The sequence below is a fragment of the Mesoplodon mirus genome (genome assembly GCF_964341445.2).
Source record: "Mesoplodon mirus genome assembly, contig: SUPER_7_unloc_1, whole genome shotgun sequence".
NCBI lineage: Eukaryota > Metazoa > Chordata > Mammalia > Artiodactyla > Ziphiidae > Mesoplodon > Mesoplodon mirus.
The window spans coordinates 5,325,115-5,342,927 of record NW_028295815.1 but is presented as its reverse complement, the minus strand read 5'-3'; positions in this window follow the sequence as shown (position 1 = coordinate 5,342,927).

Below are 17,813 nucleotides of genomic sequence, written 5' to 3'. Positions count from 1 at the left end.
GGGTTAGGGTGAGGGAACGGCAAGGCTTATGGCACAGGTGAGGGTACGGAAACGTGGGAGGGTCAGGCTATGTGCTGACGCACGGGTCAGTGCCAGCGTACAGGCCAGGAGTAGGCTACAGCGTAGGGTAATGTCTAGGGCTGGTTGTGGGCTTCCGTTCCGGGCTAGGGTTAGAGTTAGGGAATGTCAAGGCTTAGGGCACAGGTGAGGGTACTGAAACGTGGGAGGGTCAGGCTACGTACTGATGCATGTGTATGTGCCAGCGTACGGGCCAGGAGTAGGCTACAGCGTAGGGTAAGGTGTAGGGCTGCTGGTGGGTTTTCATTGCGGGCTACGGTTAGGGTTAGGGAACGGCAAGGCTTAGGGCACAGGTAAGGGTACGGAAACGTGGGAGCGTCAGGCTATGTGCTGACGCACTGGTCAGTGCCAGCGTATGGGCAAGGAGTATGCTACGGCGTAGGGTAAGGTGTAGGGCTGGTGGTGGGTTTCCGTTCCGGGCTAGGGTTAGTGTTAGGGAACGGCAAGGCTTAGGGCACAGTTGAGGGTACAGAAAAGTTGGAGGTTCAGGCTACGTGCTGATGCACGGGTCAGTGTCAGCGTACGGGCCAGGAATAGGCTACGTCGTAGAGAAAGGTGTAGGGCTGGTGGTGGGTTTCCGTTCCGGTCTAGGGTTAGGGTTAGTGAACGGCAAGGCTTAGGGCACAGGTGAGGGTACGGACAAGTGGGAGGGTCTGGCTACGTGCTGACGCACGGGTCAGTGCCAGCGTACGGGCCATGAGTAGGCTACGGCGTAGGGTAAGGTGTAGGGCTGGTGGTGGGTTTCCGTTCCGGGCTCGGGTTAGGGTTAGGGAACGGCAAGGCTTAGGGCACAGGTGAGGGTACGGAAACGTGGGAGGGTCAGGCTACGTGCTGACGCACGGGTCAGTGCCAGCGTATGGGCCAGGAGTACGCTACGGCGTAGGGTAAAGTGTAGGGCTGGTGGTGGTTTTCCGTTCCGGGCTAGGGTTAGGGTTAGGGAACGGCAAGGCTTAGGGCACAGGTGAGGGTACAGAAACTTGGGAGGGTCAGGCAACGTGCTGACGCACAGGTCAGTGCCAGCGTACGGGCCAGGAGTAGGCTACGGCGTAGGGTAAAGTGTAGGGCTGGTGGTGGGTTTCCGTTCCGGGCTAGGGTTAGGGTTAGGGAATGGCAAGGCTTAGGGCACAGGTGAGGGTACAGAAACGTGGGAGGGTCAGGCTATGTGCTGACGCACGGGTCAGTGCCAGCGTACTGGCCAGGAGTAGGCTACGGCTTGGGGGTTAGGTGTAGGGCTGGTGGTGGGTTTCCGTTCTGGGCTAGGGTTAGGGTTAGGGAACAGCAAGGCTTAGGGCACAGGTGAGGGTACGGAAACGTGGGAGGGTCAGGCTTCGTGCTGACGCACGGGTCAGTGCCAGCGTACCGGCCAGGAGTAGGCTACGGCGTAGGGTAAGGTGTAGGGCAGGTGGTGTGTTTCCGTTCCGGGCTACGGTTAGGGTTAAGGTTCAGCAAGTCTTAGGGCACAGGTGAGGGTACGGAAACGTGGGAGGGTCAGGCTACGTGTTGACGCACGGGTCAGTGCTAGCGTACGGGCCAGGAGTAGGCTACGGCGTAGGGTAAGGTGCAGGGCTGCTGGTGGGTTTCCGTTCCGGGCTAGGGTTAGGGTTAGGGAATGGCAAGGCTTAGGGCACAGGTGAGGGTACGGAAACGTGGGAAGTTCAGGCTACGTGCTGACGCACGAGTCAGTGCCAGCGTACGGGCCAGGAGTAGTCTACGGCATAGGGTAATGTGTAGGGCTGGTGGTGGGTTTCCGTTATGGTGTAGGGTTAGGGTTAGGGAACGGCAAGGCTTAGGGCACAGGTGAGGGTACAGCAACGTGGGAGTGTCGGGCTACGTGCTGACGCATGGGTCAGTGCCAGCGTATGGGCCAAGAGTAGGCTACGGCTTGGGGGTTATTTGTAGGTTTGGTGGTGGGTTTCTGTTCTTGGCTAGGGTTAGGGTTAGGGAACGGCAAGGCTTAGGGCATAGGTGAGGGTACGGAAACGTGGGAGGGTCGGGCTACGTGCTGACGCACGAGTTAGTGGCAGCGAACAGGCGAGGAGTAGGCTACGGCGTAGTGTAAGTTGTAGGGCTGTGGTGGGTTTCCGTTCCGGGCTAGGGTTAGGGTTAGGGAACGGCAAGCTTAGGGCACAGGTGAGGTACAGAAACGTGGGAGGGTCGGGCTACATGCTGACGCACGGTTCACTGCCAGCGAACGGGCCATGAGTAGGCTACGGCCTAGGGTAAGGTGTAGGGCTGGTGGAGGTTTTCCGTTCCAGGCTAGCGTTGGGGTTAGGTAACGGCAAGGCTTAGGAGTTGCCAGGCTGCCACGTGTAAAGAAGAGGATGTGTCACCCATAACGTCTGCTGAAATTTCTCTCCGTGCTGAGGTGAGGAAGGAAAAAAAGGAGTGGGGGCCGGGATACGAGGGGTATCTCAGGCAGGAAAATGGAAAGCTTCCAGAAGAGCGCCCGTTGCCAGGACCATCCTGGCTGACCTGCAGGCACCAAGTGGGCCTGTGTGCTGTCGCTGGTGTGGCTCCACTGCCCTTCCTCTAGGCTTTCAAGCCCTTGTACATATTCAGGTGTTTTACCTGGGAAGGGTGGGAACAGTTCAGCAGCAGCTGGCCTGGGGCTCAGCTCACGTTTACTCACAGACGCCTCGGCACGGTCCCACAGCTTGGCAATGAGGACCCTCCTTGCGTGGGGTGGGGCTGCTGGCTGTATGGGAGATGATTCTCCACATCTGACCAATTTCAGAATTGTTTACCGCTGGAGTAAGTGCCTTGATAGTGTTTTCCTCTGTATAACTGTTGGGTTCAGGTTTTTTTTTTCTCCATTGTTTCAAGTTAAATTTTATTCCTCTTTTATGTATTTATAGATATAAGCATGGAAATAAGTCATTCATATAAATACATCTGTGTGAATGGAAGAACTTCTTTCTGTTTTATTTTTAAAAATTTTGAAATTTAATTTTATTTTCTTATACAGCAAGTTACTATTAGTTATGTATTTTATGCATTTACATGTATACAGGTCAATCCCAATCTCCCAACTCATCCCACCACCACCACCACCCCATGGCTTCCCCCTCTTTGTGTCCATACGTTTGTTCTCTACCTCTGTGTCTCTATTTCTGCCCTGCAAACAAGTTCATCTGTACCACTTTTCTAGGTACCAAATATAGGCATTAATATACAATATTTGTTTTTCTGTTTCTGACTTACTCCACTCTGTATGACAGTCTCTAGATCCATCGAGTTCTCTACAAATGACCCAGTTTCATTCCTTTATATGGTTGAGTAATACTCCATTTTATATATGTACCACATCTTTATCCGTTCTTCTGTCTGTGGGCATTTAGGTTGCTTCCATTACCTGGCTATTGTAAATAGTGCTGCAACGAACATTGTGGTGAATGTGTCTCTTTGATTTATGGTTTTCTCTGGGTATATGCTCAGAAGTGGGATTGCTGGATCAGATGGTACTCCTCTTTTTAGTTTTTTAAAGGAACCTCCATACTGTTCTCCATAGTGACTGTATCAATTTACATTTCCACCAATAGTGGAAGAGGGTTCCTTTTGTCCACACCCTCCCCAGAATGTTTGTTTGTAGCTTTTCTGATGATGCCGACTCTAATGGGTGTGACGTCATACCTTATTGTAGTTTTGATTTGCATTTCTCTGACAATTAGTGATGTTGAGCAGCTTTTCATGTGCGTCTTGGCCATCTCTGTGTCTTCTTTGAAGAAACGTCTCTTTAGATCTTCTGCCCATTTTTGTATTGGGTGGTTTGTTTTTTTAATATTAAGCTGCATGAGCTGTTTATATATATTGGAGATTAAACCTCTGTCCATTGATTCGTTTGCACCGATTTTCGCCCATTCTGAGGGATGCCTTTTTCCATTCCCGTTTTTTTTAACAAAAAAGGAAAGAAAGGAAAAGAAGCAGAACACTAATGTGCGTAAAATATGCCTTTTGAAACGGTCCTTTTGAAATATGGACGTCCTTTGAATTTTTTAGCCGATATGTGACCCCAGGATTTGTTTTCAGGGCAGGTGTCATTTACAGGCCTGCAAAGATTTTGAATATCAACTAACCATTAGCGCTGGGATTAAAGCTGCTGTTGTGTGAAACGGCCACAAGGTGGCAGCAGTTCTCCCTTACCAAATCTGGTTACTAGGGCAAGAGAGCCTTAGTGGAAGTGGTGTTCTAGATTGGAATTTAGAATGGAATGTGCCAGGAGAAAGCCCCTCAAGTTTGTCTCACTATTTCTTGTTCGTGTTTTTAATTTAATTTTTTTTATTTTTTATTACAGCAAGTTTGATTACAATGTTTGGCTTGTTGTAGGTGTGGAAGATGTGTTTCTTTTACACATATACAGATGTCTGATCTTCCTGGGATCCATTTCCCATGTACGTTATGATAGAATGTTGAGTAGTCCTCTCTTGGTATTCTGTAGGTCTTTGGTGATTATATATGTCACCTGTGTTTGTATATGTCTGTTAACCACGATATCGTAATGAAACCAATCCTCACACCTTTCCATTGGTGAACCATAAGTTTGTTTAATGAATCTGTGATTGCCCTTCTCCGTGGAAGTATCTGCCCTGGTATCCATTTTTAGGTAACACCTATAAGTGATATGATATGATATGTGTCTTTCACTTTCTGACTTACTACAAGTCACGTGATTACTTCTAGACTCATTTACGGTGCTGCAAATTGCATTGTGTCCTTTTTTTCCTTGGCTTCTCTTCTGCCTTAGCGAGGTCCATTTTCACCTATGTGATTCCCTGAGGGTTGTGGATTAGCTGACCTGGGCAGCCTTACCCTGCCGGCCTGCCCTCCCCAGGTGTGCCTCGTTGAGGTCAATATAAACAGTGCTCCAGGCAGCAATAGCCCCTGAAGCTGTGCCTGACTCCATATTCTCTGCCCCATCAGCAGTCTCGTGGCTGTGCTGGTGGGAGGGAGTGAGGCGCCACAGCTTTGTGGGTGGCCCGGTGTGAGTGGGACTCTGCTGGCCTTTCTGCAGGAGTTGCCAGGCTGCCATCTGTAAAGAAGAGAATGTGTCACCCATACCTTCCGCTGGAATTTCTCTCCGGATAGAAGTGAGGAAGGAAAAAAGCAGTGGGGGCCGGGACAGGAGGGGTATCTCAGACAGGGCAATGGAAAGCTTCCGGAAGAGCGCCTGGGGCCAAGACCAACCTGGCTAGCCTGCAGGCACCAAGTTGGCTTGCTTGCTGTCGCTGGTGTGGCTCGATGGCCCTTCCTCTAGGCTTTCAAGCCCTTGTACATATTCAGGTTTTTACCTGGGAATGGTGGGAACAGTTCAGCAGCAGCTGGCCTGGGGCTCAGCTCACGTTTACTCACAGATGCCTCGGCACTGTCCCCCAGCTTTGCAATGAGGACGCTCCTTGCGTGGGGGGTGGGTTGCTGGCTGTATGGGAGATGGTTTCCCACCTCTGACCAATTTCAGAATTGTTTACCGCTGGAGCAAGTGCGCTGGTAGTGTTTTCCTCTGTATAATTCATGGGTTCAGGTTTTTTTTTTTCCTTTATGGTTCAAGTTAGATTTTATTCCTCTTTTATATATTTATAGATATAAGCATGGAAATAATTCATTCCTATAAATACATCTGTGTGACGGGAAGAACTTTTATCTCTTTTATTTTTAAATTTTATTTTTTAAAATTTTGAAATTTAATTTTATTTTTTTATACAGCACGTTATTATTAGTTATGTATTTTTTGCATATACATGTATACAGGTCAATCCCAATCTCCCAACTCATCCCACCACCACCACCCCATGGCTTCCTACACTTGGTGTCCATACGTTTGTTCTCTACCTATGTGTCTCTATTTCTTCCCTGCAAACCAGTTCATCTGTACCATTTTTTAGGTTCCACATATATGCATTAATATACAGTATTTGTTTTCCTCTTTCTGACTTACTTCATTCTGTATGACAGTCTCTCGATTCATCGATGTCTCTACAAATGACCCAGTTTCATTCCTGTTTATGGCCGAGTAATATTCCATTTTATATATGTACCACATCTTTATCCATTCATCTGTCTGTGGGCATTTAGGTTGCTTCCATTACCTGGCTATTGTAAATAGTGCTGCAACGAACATTGTGGTGAATGTGCCTTTTTGATTTACGGTTTTCTCTGGGTATATGCCCAGAAGTGGGATTGCTGGATCAGATGGTAATTCTATTTCTAATTTTTTTAAGGAAACTCCATACTGTTCTCCATAGTGACTGTATCAATTTACATTCCCACCAATAGTGGAAGAGGGCTCCTTTTGTCCACACCCTCCCCAGAATTGGTTGTTTGTAGATTTTCTGATGATGCAGATTCTAACAGGTGTGAGGTGATACCTCATTTTAGTTTTGATTTGCATTTCTCTAATAATTAGTGCTGTTGAGCAGCTTTTCATGTGCGTCTTGGCCTTCTCTGTGTCTTCTTTGAAGAAACGCCTCTTTAGATCTTCTGCCCATTTTTGTATTGGGTTGTTTGTTTTTTTAATATTAAGCTGCATGAGCTGTTTATATATATTGGAGAATAAACCTCTGTCCATTGATTCGTTTGCAACGATTTTTGCCCATTCTGAGGGATGCCTTTTTCCATTCCCGTTTTTTTTTAACAAAAAAGGAAAGAAAGGAAAAGAAGCAGAACACTAATGTGCGTAAAATATGCCTTTTGAAACGGTCGTTTTAAAATATGGGCGTCCTTTGAATTTTTTGGTCAATATGTGACCCCAGGATTTGTGTTCAGGGCAGGTGTCATTTACAGGCCTGCAATGATTTTGAATATCATCTGACCATTACGCTTGGATTAAAGCTGCTGTTGTGTGAAATGGCCACCAGGTGGCAGCAGTTCACCCTTACCAAATCTGGTTACTAGGGCAAGAGAGCCTCAGTGGAAGTGGTGTTCTAGATTGGAATTTAGAATGGAATGTGCCAGGAGAAAGCCCCTCAAGTTTGTCTCACTACTTCTTGTTCGTGTTTTTAATTTAATTTTTTTATTTTTTATTACAGCAAGTTTGATTACAATGTTTGGATTGTTGTAGGTGTGGAAGATGTGGTTCTTTTACACATATACAGATGACTGTTCTTCCAGGGATCCTTTTCCCATGTACGTTATGACAGAATGTTGAGTAGTCCTCTCTTGGTATTCTGTAGGTCTTTGGTGATTATATATGTCACCTGTGTTTGTATATGTCTGTTAACCCCGATATCGTAATGAAACCAATCCTCACACCTTTCCATTGGTGAATCATAAGTTTGTTTAATGAATCTGTGATTGCCCTTCTCCGTGGAAATATCTGCCCTGGTATCCATTTTTAGGTAACACCTATAAGTGATATGATATGGTATGTGTCTTTCACTTTCTGACTTACTACAAGTCACGTGATTACTTCTAGACTCATCTACGGTGCTGCAAATAGCATTGTGTCCTTTTTTCCGTTTGCTTCTATTCTGCCTTAGCGAGGTCCATTTTCAACAATGTGATTCCCTGAGGGTTGTGGATTAGCTGACCTGGGCAGCCTTACCCTGCCGGCCCGCCCTCCCCAGGTGTGCCTCATTGAGGTCAATATAAACAGCGCTCCAGGCAGCAATAGCCCCTGAAGCTGTGCCTGACTCCATATTCTCTGCCCCGTCAGCAGTCTCGGGGCTCTGCTGGTGGGTGGGAGTGAGGGGCCACAGCTTTGTGGGTGGCCCGGTGTGAGTGGGGCTCTGCTGGCCTTTCTGCAGGAGTTGCCAGGCTGACACCTGTAAAGAAGAGGATGTGTCACCCATACCTTCCGCTGGAATTTCTCTCCGGACAGAGGTGAGGAAGGAAAAAAGCAGTGGGGGCCAGGACAGGAGGGGTATCTCAGGCAGGGCAATGGAAAGCTTCCGGAAGAGCGCCCGGGGCCAGGACCACCCTGGCTGGCCTGCAGGCACCAAGTTGGCCTGCGTGCTGTCGCTGGTGTGGCTCCACGGTCCTTCCTCTAGGCTTTCAAGCCCTTGTACATATTCAGGTGTTTTACCTGGGAAGGGTGGGAACAGTTCAGCAGCAGCTGGCCTGGGGCTCAGCTCACGATTACGCACAGATGCCTCGGCACAGTCCCCCAGCTTTGCAATGAGGATGCTCCTTGTGTGGGGGGTGGGGTGCTGGCTGTATGGGAGATGGTTCCCCACCTCTGACCAATTTCACAATTGTTTACCGCTGGAGCAAGTGTCCAGATAGGGTTTTCCTCTGTATAAATGGTGGGTTCAGGTTTTTTTTTTCTTTTATGTTTCAAGTTAGATTTTATTCCTCTTTTATGTATTTATAGATATAAGCATGGAAATAATTCATTCCTATAAATACGTCTGTGAGACGGGAAGAACTTTTTTCTCTTTTATTTTTAAATTTTATTGTTTAGAATTTTGAAATTAATTAATTTATTTTTTTATACAGCAGGTTATTATTAGTTATGTATTTTATGCATATAAATGTATACAGGTCAATCCCAATCTCCCAACTCATCCCACCACCACCACACCATGGCTTCCCACACTTGGTGTCCATACGTTTGTTCTCTACCTCTGTGTCTCTATTTCTTCGCTGCAAACCAGTTCATCTGTACCATTTTTTAGGTTCCACATATATGCCTTAATATACAGTATTTGGTTTCCTCTTTCTGACTTCATTCTGTATGACAGTCTCTTGATCCATCGATGTCTCTACAAATGACCCAGTTTCATTCCTGTTTATGGCCGAGTAATATTCCATTTTATATATGTACCACATCTTTATCCATTCATCTGTCTGTGGGCATTTAGGTTGCTTCCATTACCTGGCTATTGTAAATAGTGCTGCAACGAACATTGTGGTGAATGTGCCTTTTTGATTTACGGTTTTCTCTGGGTATATGCCCAGAAGTGGGATTGCTGGATCAGATGGTAATTGTATTTCTAATTTTTTTAAGGAAACTCCATACTGTTCTCCATAGTGACTGTATCAATTTACATTCCCACCAATAGTGGAAGAGGGCTCCTTTTGTCCACACCCTCCCCAGAATTGGTTGTTTGTAGATTTTCTGATGATGCAGATTCTAACAGGAGTGAGGTGATACCTCATTTTAGTTTTGATTTGCATTTCTCTAATAATTAGTGCTGTTGAGCAGCTTTTCATGTGCGTCTTGGCCTTCTCTGTGTCTTCTTTGAAGAAACGCCTCTTTAGATCTTCTGCCCATTTTTGTATTGGGTTGTTTGTTTTTTTAATATTAAGCTGCATGAGCTGTTTATATATATTGGAGAATAAACCTCTGTCCATTGATTCGTTTGCAACGATTTTTGCCCATTCTGAGGGATGCCTTTTTCCATTCCCGTTTTTTTTTAACAAAAAAGGAAAGAAAGGAAAAGAAGCAGAACACTAATGTGCGTAAAATATGCCTTTTGAAACGGTCGTTTTAAAATATGGGCGTCCTTTGAATTTTTTGGTCAATATGTGACCCCAGGATTTGTGTTCAGGGCAGGTGTCATTTACAGGCCTGCAATGATTTTGAATATCATCTGACCATTACGCTTGGATTAAAGCTGCTGTTGTGTGAAATGGCCACCAGGTGGCAGCAGTTCACCCTTACCAAATCTGGTTACTAGGGCAAGAGAGCCTCAGTGGAAGTGGTGTTCTAGATTGGAATTTAGAATGGAATGTGCCAGGAGAAAGCCCCTCAAGTTTGTCTCACTACTTCTTGTTCGTGTTTTTAATTTAATTTTTTTATTTTTTATTACAGCAAGTTTGATTACAATGTTTGGATTGTTGTAGGTGTGGAAGATGTGGTTCTTTTACACATATACAGATGACTGTTCTTCCAGGGATCCTTTTCCCATGTACGTTATGACAGAATGTTGAGTAGTCCTCTCTTGGTATTCTGTAGGTCTTTGGTGATTATATATGTCACCTGTGTTTGTATATGTCTGTTAACCCCGATATCGTAATGAAACCAATCCTCACACCTTTCCATTGGTGAATCACAAGTTTGTTTAATGAATCTGTGATTGCCCTTCTCCGTGGAAATATCTGCCCTGGTATCCATTTTTAGGTAACACCTATAAGTGATATGATATGGTATGTGTCTTTCACTTTCTGACTTACTACAAGTCACGTGATTACTTCTAGACTCATCTACGGTGCTGCAAATAGCATTGTGTCCTTTTTTCCGTTTGCTTCTATTCTGCCTTAGCGAGGTCCATTTTCAACAATGTGATTCCCTGAGGGTTGTGGATTAGCTGACCTGGGCAGCCTTACCCTGCCGGCCCGCCCTCCCCAGGTGTGCCTCATTGAGGTCAATATAAACAGCGCTCCAGGCAGCAATAGCCCCTGAAGCTGTGCCTGACTCCATATTCTCTGCCCCGTCAGCAGTCTCGGGGCTCTGCTGGTGGGTGGGAGTGAGGGGCCACAGCTTTGTGGGTGGCCCGGTGTGAGTGGGGCTCTGCTGGCCTTTCTGCAGGAGTTGCCAGGCTGACACCTGTAAAGAAGAGGATGTGTCACCCATACCTTCCGCTGGAATTTCTCTCCGGACAGAGGTGAGGAAGGAAAAAAGCAGTGGGGGCCAGGACAGGAGGGGTATCTCAGGCAGGGCAATGGAAAGCTTCCGGAAGAGCGCCCGGGGCCAGGACCACCCTGGCTGGCCTGCAGGCACCAAGTTGGCCTGCGTGCTGTCGCTGGTGTGGCTCCACGGTCCTTCCTCTAGGCTTTCAAGCCCTTGTACATATTCAGGTGTTTTACCTGGGAAGGGTGGGAACAGTTCAGCAGCAGCTGGCCTGGGGCTCAGCTCACGATTACGCACAGATGCCTCGGCACAGTCCCCCAGCTTTGCAATGAGGATGCTCCTTGTGTGGGGGGTGGGGTGCTGGCTGTATGGGAGATGGTTCCCCACCTCTGACCAATTTCACAATTGTTTACCGCTGGAGCAAGTGTCCAGATAGGGTTTTCCTCTGTATAAATGGTGGGTTCAGGTTTTTTTTTTCTTTTATGTTTCAAGTTAGATTTTATTCCTCTTTTATGTATTTATAGATATAAGCATGGAAATAATTCATTCCTATAAATACATCTGTGAGACGGGAAGAACTTTTTTCTCTTTTATTTTTAAATTTTATTGTTTAGAATTTTGAAATTAATTAATTTATTTTTTTATACAGCAGGTTATTATTAGTTATGTATTTTATGCATATAAATGTATACAGGTCAATCCCAATCTCCCAACTCATCCCACCACCACCACCCCATGGCTTCCCACACTTGGTGTCCATACGTTTGTTCTCTACCTCTGTGTCTCTATTTCTTCGCTGCAAACCAGTTCATCTGTACCATTTTTTAGGTTCCACATATATGCCTTAATATACAGTATTTGGTTTCCTCTTTCTGACTTCATTCTGTATGACAGTCTCTTGATCCATCGATGTCTCTACAAATGACCCAGTTTCATTCCTGTTTATGGCCGAGTAATATTCCATTTTATATATGTACCACATCTTTATCCATTCATCTGTCTGTGGGCATTTAGGTTGCTTCCATTACCTGGCTATTGTAAATAGTGCTGCAATGAACATTGTGGTGAATGTGCCTTTTTGATTTACGGTTTTCTCTGGGTATATGCCCAGAAGTGGGATTGCTGGATCAGATGGTAATTCTATTTCTAGTTTTTTTAAGGAAACTCCATACTGTTCTCCATAGTGACTGTATCAATTTACATTCCCACCAATAGTGGAAGAGGGCTCCTTTTGTCCACACCCTCCCCAGAATTGGTTGTTTGTAGATTTTCTGATGATGCCGATTCTAACGGGTGTGAGGTGATACCTCATTGTAGTTTTGATTTGCATTTCTCTAATAATTAGTGCTGTTGAGCAGCTTTTCATGTGCGTCTTGGCCATCTCTGTGTCTCCTTTGAAGAAACATCTCTTTAGATCTTCTGCCCATTTTTGTATTGGGTTGTTTGTTTTTTTAATATTAAGCTGCATGAGCTGTTTATATATATTGGAGATTAAACCTCTGTCCATTGATTCGTTTGCAACGATTTTTGCCCATTCTGAGGGATGCCTTTTTCCATGCCCGTTTTTTTTTTTAACAAAAAAGGAAAGAAAGGAAAAGAAGCAGAACACTAATGTGCGTAAAATATGCCTTTTGAAACGGTCGTTTTGAAATATGGACGTCCTTTGAATTTTTTGGTCGATATGTGACCCCAGGATTTGTTTTCAGGGCAGGTGTCATTTACAGGCCTGCAATGATTTTGAATATCAACTAACCATTAGCGCTGGGATTAAAGCTGCTGTTGTGTGAAACGGCCACCAGGTGGCAGCAGTTCACCCTTACCAAATCTGGTTACTAGGGCAAGAGAGCCTCAGTGGAAGTGGTGTTCTAGATTGGAATTTAGAATGGAATGTGCCAGGAGAAAGCCCCTCAAGTTTGTCTCACTACTCCTTGTTCGTGTTTTTAATTTAATTTTTTTTATTTTTTATTACAGCAAGGTTGATTACAATGTTTGGCTTGTTGTAGGTGTGGAAGATGTGGTTCTTTTACACATATACAGATGTCTGTTCTTCCTGGGATCCTTTTCCCATGTACGTTATGACAGAATGTTGAGTAGTCCTCTCTTGGTATTCTGTAGGTCTTTGGTGATTATATATGTCACCTGTGTTTGTATATGTCTGTTATCCCCGATATCGTAATGAAACCAATCCTCACACCTTTCCATTCGTGAACCATAAGTTTGTTTAATGAATCTGTGATTGCCCTTCTCCGTGGAAATATCTGCCCTGGTATCCATTTTTAGGTAACACCTATAAGTGATATGATATGGTATGTGTCTTTCACTTTCTGACTTACTACAAGTCACGTGATTACTTCTAGACTCATTTACGGTGCTGCAAATGGCATTGTGTCCTTTTTTCCTTGGCTTCTCTTCTGCCTTAGCGAGGTCCATTTTCAACAGTGTGATTCCCTGAGGGTTGTGGATTAGCTGACCTGGGCAGCCTTACCCTGCCGGCCCGCCCTCCCCAGGTGTGCCTCGTTGAGGTCAATATAAACAGCGCTCCAGGCAGCAATAGCCCCTGAAGCTGTGCCTGACTCCATATTCTCTGCCCCGTCAGCAGTCTCGGGGCTCTGCTGGTGGTTGGGAGTGAGGGGCCACAGCTTTGTGGGTGGCCCGGTGTGAGTGGGGCTCTGCTGGCCTTTCTGCAGGAGTTGCCAGGCTGACACCTGTAAAGAAGAGGATGTGTCACCATACCTTCCGCTGGAATTTCTCTCCGGACAGAGGTGAGGAAGGAAAAAAGCAGTGGGGGCCAGGACAGGAGGGGTACCTCAGGCAGGGCAATGGAAAGCTTCCAGAAGAGCGCCCGGGGCCAGGACCACCCTGGCTGGCCTGCAGGCACCAAGTTGGCCTGCGTGCTGTCGCTGGTGTGGCTCCACGGCCCTTCCTCTAGGCTTTCAAGCCCTTGTACATATTCAGGTGTTTTACCTGGGAAGGGTGGGAACAGTTCAGCAGCAGCTGGCCTGGGGCTCAGCTCACGTTTACGCACAGATGCCTCGGCACAGTCCCCCAGCTTTGCAATGAGGACGCTCCTTGTGTGGGGGGTGGGGTGCTGGCTGTATGGGAGATGGTTCCCCACCTCTGACCAATTTCACAATTGTTTACCGCTGGAGCAAGTGTCCAGATAGGGTTTTCCTCTCTATAAATGGTGGGTTCAGTTTTTTTTTTCTTTTATGTTTCAAGTTAGATTTTATTCCTCTTTTATGTATTTATAGATATAAGCATGGAAATAATTCATTCCTATAAATACATCTGTGAGACGGGAAAAACTTTTTTCTCTTTTATTTTTAAATTTTATTGTTTAGAATTTTGAAATTAATTAATTTATTCTTTTATACAGCAGGTTATTATTAGTTATGTATTTTATGCATATAAATGTATACAGGTCAATCCCAATCTCCCAACTCATCCCACCACCACCACCCCATGGCTTCCCACACTTGGTGTCCATACGTTTGTTCTCTACCTCTGTGTCTCTATTTCTTCCCTGCAAACCAGTTCATCTGTACCATTTTTTAGGTTCCCCATATATGCCTTAATATAAAGTATTTGGTTTCTTCTTTTTGACTTCATTCTGTATGACAGTCTCTTGATCCATCGATGTCTCTACAAATGACCCAGTTTCATTCCTTTTTATGGCCGAGTAATATTCCATTTTATATATGTACCACATCTTTATCCATTCATCTGTCTGTGGGCATTTAGGTTTCTTCCATTACCTGGCTATTGTAAATAGTGCTGCAATGAACATTGTGGTGAATGTGCCTTTTTGATTTACGGTTTTCTCTGGGTATATGCCCAGAAGTGGGATTGCTGGATCAGATGGTAATTCTATTTCTAGTTTTTTTAAGGAAACTCCATACTGTTCTCCATAGTGACTGTATCAATTTACATTCCCACCAAAAGTGGAAGAGGGCTCCTTTTGTCCACACCCTCCCCAGAATTGGTTGTTTGTAGATTTTCTGATGATGCCGATTCTAACGGGTGTGAGGTGATACCTCATTGTAGTTTTGATTTGCATTTCTCTAATAATTAGTGCTGTTGAGCAGCTTTTCATGTGCGTCTTGGCCATCTCTGTGTCTCCTTTGAAGAAACGTCTCTTTAGATCTTCTGCCCATTTTTGTATTGGGTTGTTTGTTTTTTTAATATTAAGCTGCATGAGCTGTTTATATATATTGGAGATTAAACCTCTGTCCATTGATTCGTTTGCAACGATTTTTGCCCATTCTGAGGGACGCCTTTTTCCATTCCCATTTTTTTTTAACACAAAAGGAAAGAAAGGAAAAGAAGCAGAACACTAATGTGCGTAAAATATGCCTTTTGAAACGGTCGTTTTGAAATATGGACGTCCTTTGAATTTTTTGGTCGATATGTGACCCCAGGATTTGTTTTCAGGGCAGGTGTCATTTACAGGCCTGCAATGATTTTGAATATCAACTAACCATTAGCGCTGGGATTAAAGCTGCTGTTGTATGAAACGGCCACCAGGTGGCAGCAGTTCACCCTTACCAAATCTGGTTACTAGGGCAAGAGAGCCTCAGTGGAAGTGGTGTTCTAGATTGGAATTTAGAATGGAATGTGCCAGGAGAAAGCCCCTCAAGTGTGTCTCACTACTTCTTGTTCGTGTTTTTAATTTAATTTTTTTATTTTTTATTACAGCAAGTTTGATTACAATGTTTGTCTTGTTGTAGGTGTGGAAGATGTGGTTCTTTTACACATATACAGATGTCTGTTCTTCCTGGGATCCTTTTCCCATGTACGTTATGACAGAATGTTGAGTAGTCCTCTCTTGGTATTCTGTAGGTCTTTGGTGATTATATATGTCACCTGTGTTTGTATATGTCTGTTATCCCCGATATCGTAATGAAACCAATCCTCACACCTTTCCATTCGTGAACCATAAGTTTGTTTAATGAATCTGTGATTGCCCTTCTCCGTGGAAATATCTGCCCTGGTATCCATTTTTAGGTAACACCTATAAGTGATATGCTATGGTATGTGTCTTTCACTTTCTGACTTACTACAAGTCACGTGATTACTTCTAGACTCATTTACGGTGCTGCAAATTGCATTGTGTCCTTTTTTCCGTTGGCTTCTCTTCTGCCTTAGCGAGGTCCATTTTCAACAATGTGATTCCCTGAGGGTTGTGGATTAGCTGACCTGGGCAGCCTTACCCTGCCGGCCCGCCCTCCCCTCGTGTGCCTCGTTGAGGTCAATATAAACAGCGCTCCAGGCAGCAATAGCCCCTGAAGCTGTGCCTGACTCCATATTCTCTGCCCCGTCAGCAGTCTCGGGGCTCTGCTGGTGGGTGGGAGTGAGGGGCCACAGCTTTGTGGGTGGCCCGGTGTGAGTGGGGCTCTGCTGGCCTTTCTGCAGGAGTTGCCAGGCTGACACCTGTAAAGAAGAGGATGTGTCACCCATACCTTCCGCTGCAATTTCTCTCCGGACAGAGGTGAGGAAGGAAAAAAGCAGTGGGGGCCAGGACAGGAGGGGTACCTCTGGCAGGGCAATGGAAAGCTTCCAGAAGAGCGCCCGGGGCCAGGACCACCCTGGCTGGCCTGCAGGCACCAAGTTGGCCTGCGTGCTGTCGCTGGTGTGGCTCCACGGCCCTTCCTCTAGGCTTTCAAGCCCTTGTACATATTCAGGTGTTTTACCTGGGAAGGGTGGGAACAGTTCAGCAGCAGCTGGCCTGGGGCTCAGCTCACGTTTACGCACAGATGCCTCGGCACAGTCCCCCAGCTTTGCAATGAGGACGCTCCTTGTGTGGGGGGTGGGGTGCTGGCTGTATGGGAGATGGTTCCCCACCTCTGACCAATTTCACAATTGTTTACCGCTGGAGCAAGTGTCCAGAGAGGGTTTTCCTCTCTATAAATGGTGGGTTCAGTTTTTTTTTCTTTTATGTTTCAAGTTAGATTTTATTCCTCTTTTATGTATTTATAGATATAAGCATGGAAATAATTCATTCCTATAAATACATCTGTGAGACGGGAAGAACTTTTTTCTCTTTTATTTTTAAATTTTATTGTTTAGAATTTTGAAATTAATTAATTTATTTTTTTATACAGCAGGTTATTATTAGTTATGTATTTTATGCATATAAATGTATACAGGTCAATCCCAATCTCCCAACTCATCCCACCACCACCACCCCATGGCTTCCCACACTTGGTGTCCATACGTTTGTTCTCTACCTCTGTGTCTCTATTTCTTCGCTGCAAACCAGTTCATCTGTACCATTTTTTAGGTTCCCCATATATGCCTTAATATACAGTATTTGGTTTCTTCTTTTTGACTTCATTCTGTATGACAGTCTCTTGATCCATCGATGTCTCTACAAATGACCCAGTTTCATTCCTTTTTATGGCCGAGTAATATTTCATTTTATATATGTACCACATCTTTATCCATTCATCTGTCTGTGGGCATTTAGGTTGCTTCCATTACCTGGCTATTGTAAATAGTGCTGCAATGAACATTGTGGTGAATGTGCCTTTTTGATTTACGGTTTTCTCTGGGTATATGCCCAGAAGTGGGATTGCTTGATCAGATGGTAATTCTATTTCTAGTTTTTTTAAGGAAACTCCATACTGTTCTCCATAGTGACTGTATCAATTTACATTCCCACCAATAGTGGAAGAGGGCTCCTTTTGTCCACACCCTCCCCAGAATTGGTTGTTTGTAGATTTTCTGATGATGCCGATTCTAACGGGTGTGAGGTGATACCTCATTGTAGTTTTGATTTGCATTTCTCTAATAATTAGTGCTGTTGAGCAGCTTTTCATGTGCGTCTTGGCCATCTCTGTGTCTCCTTTGAAGAAACATCTCTTTAGATCTTCTGCCCATTTTTGTATTGGGTTGTTTGTTTTTTAAATATTAAGCTGCATGAGCTGTTTATATATATTGGAGATTAAGCCTCTGTCCATTGATTCGTTTGCAACGATTTTTGCCCATTCTGAGGGATGCCTTTTTCCATTCCAGTTTTTTTTTTAACAAAAAAGGAAAGAAAGGAAAAGAAGCAGAACACTAATGTGCGTAAAATATGCCTTTTGAAACGGTCGTTTTGAAATATGGACGTCCTTTGAATTTATTGGTCGATATGTGACCCCAGGATTTGTTTTCAGGGCAGGTGTCATTTACAGGCCTGCAATGATTTTGAATATCAACTGACCATTAGCGCTGGGATTAAAGCTGCTGT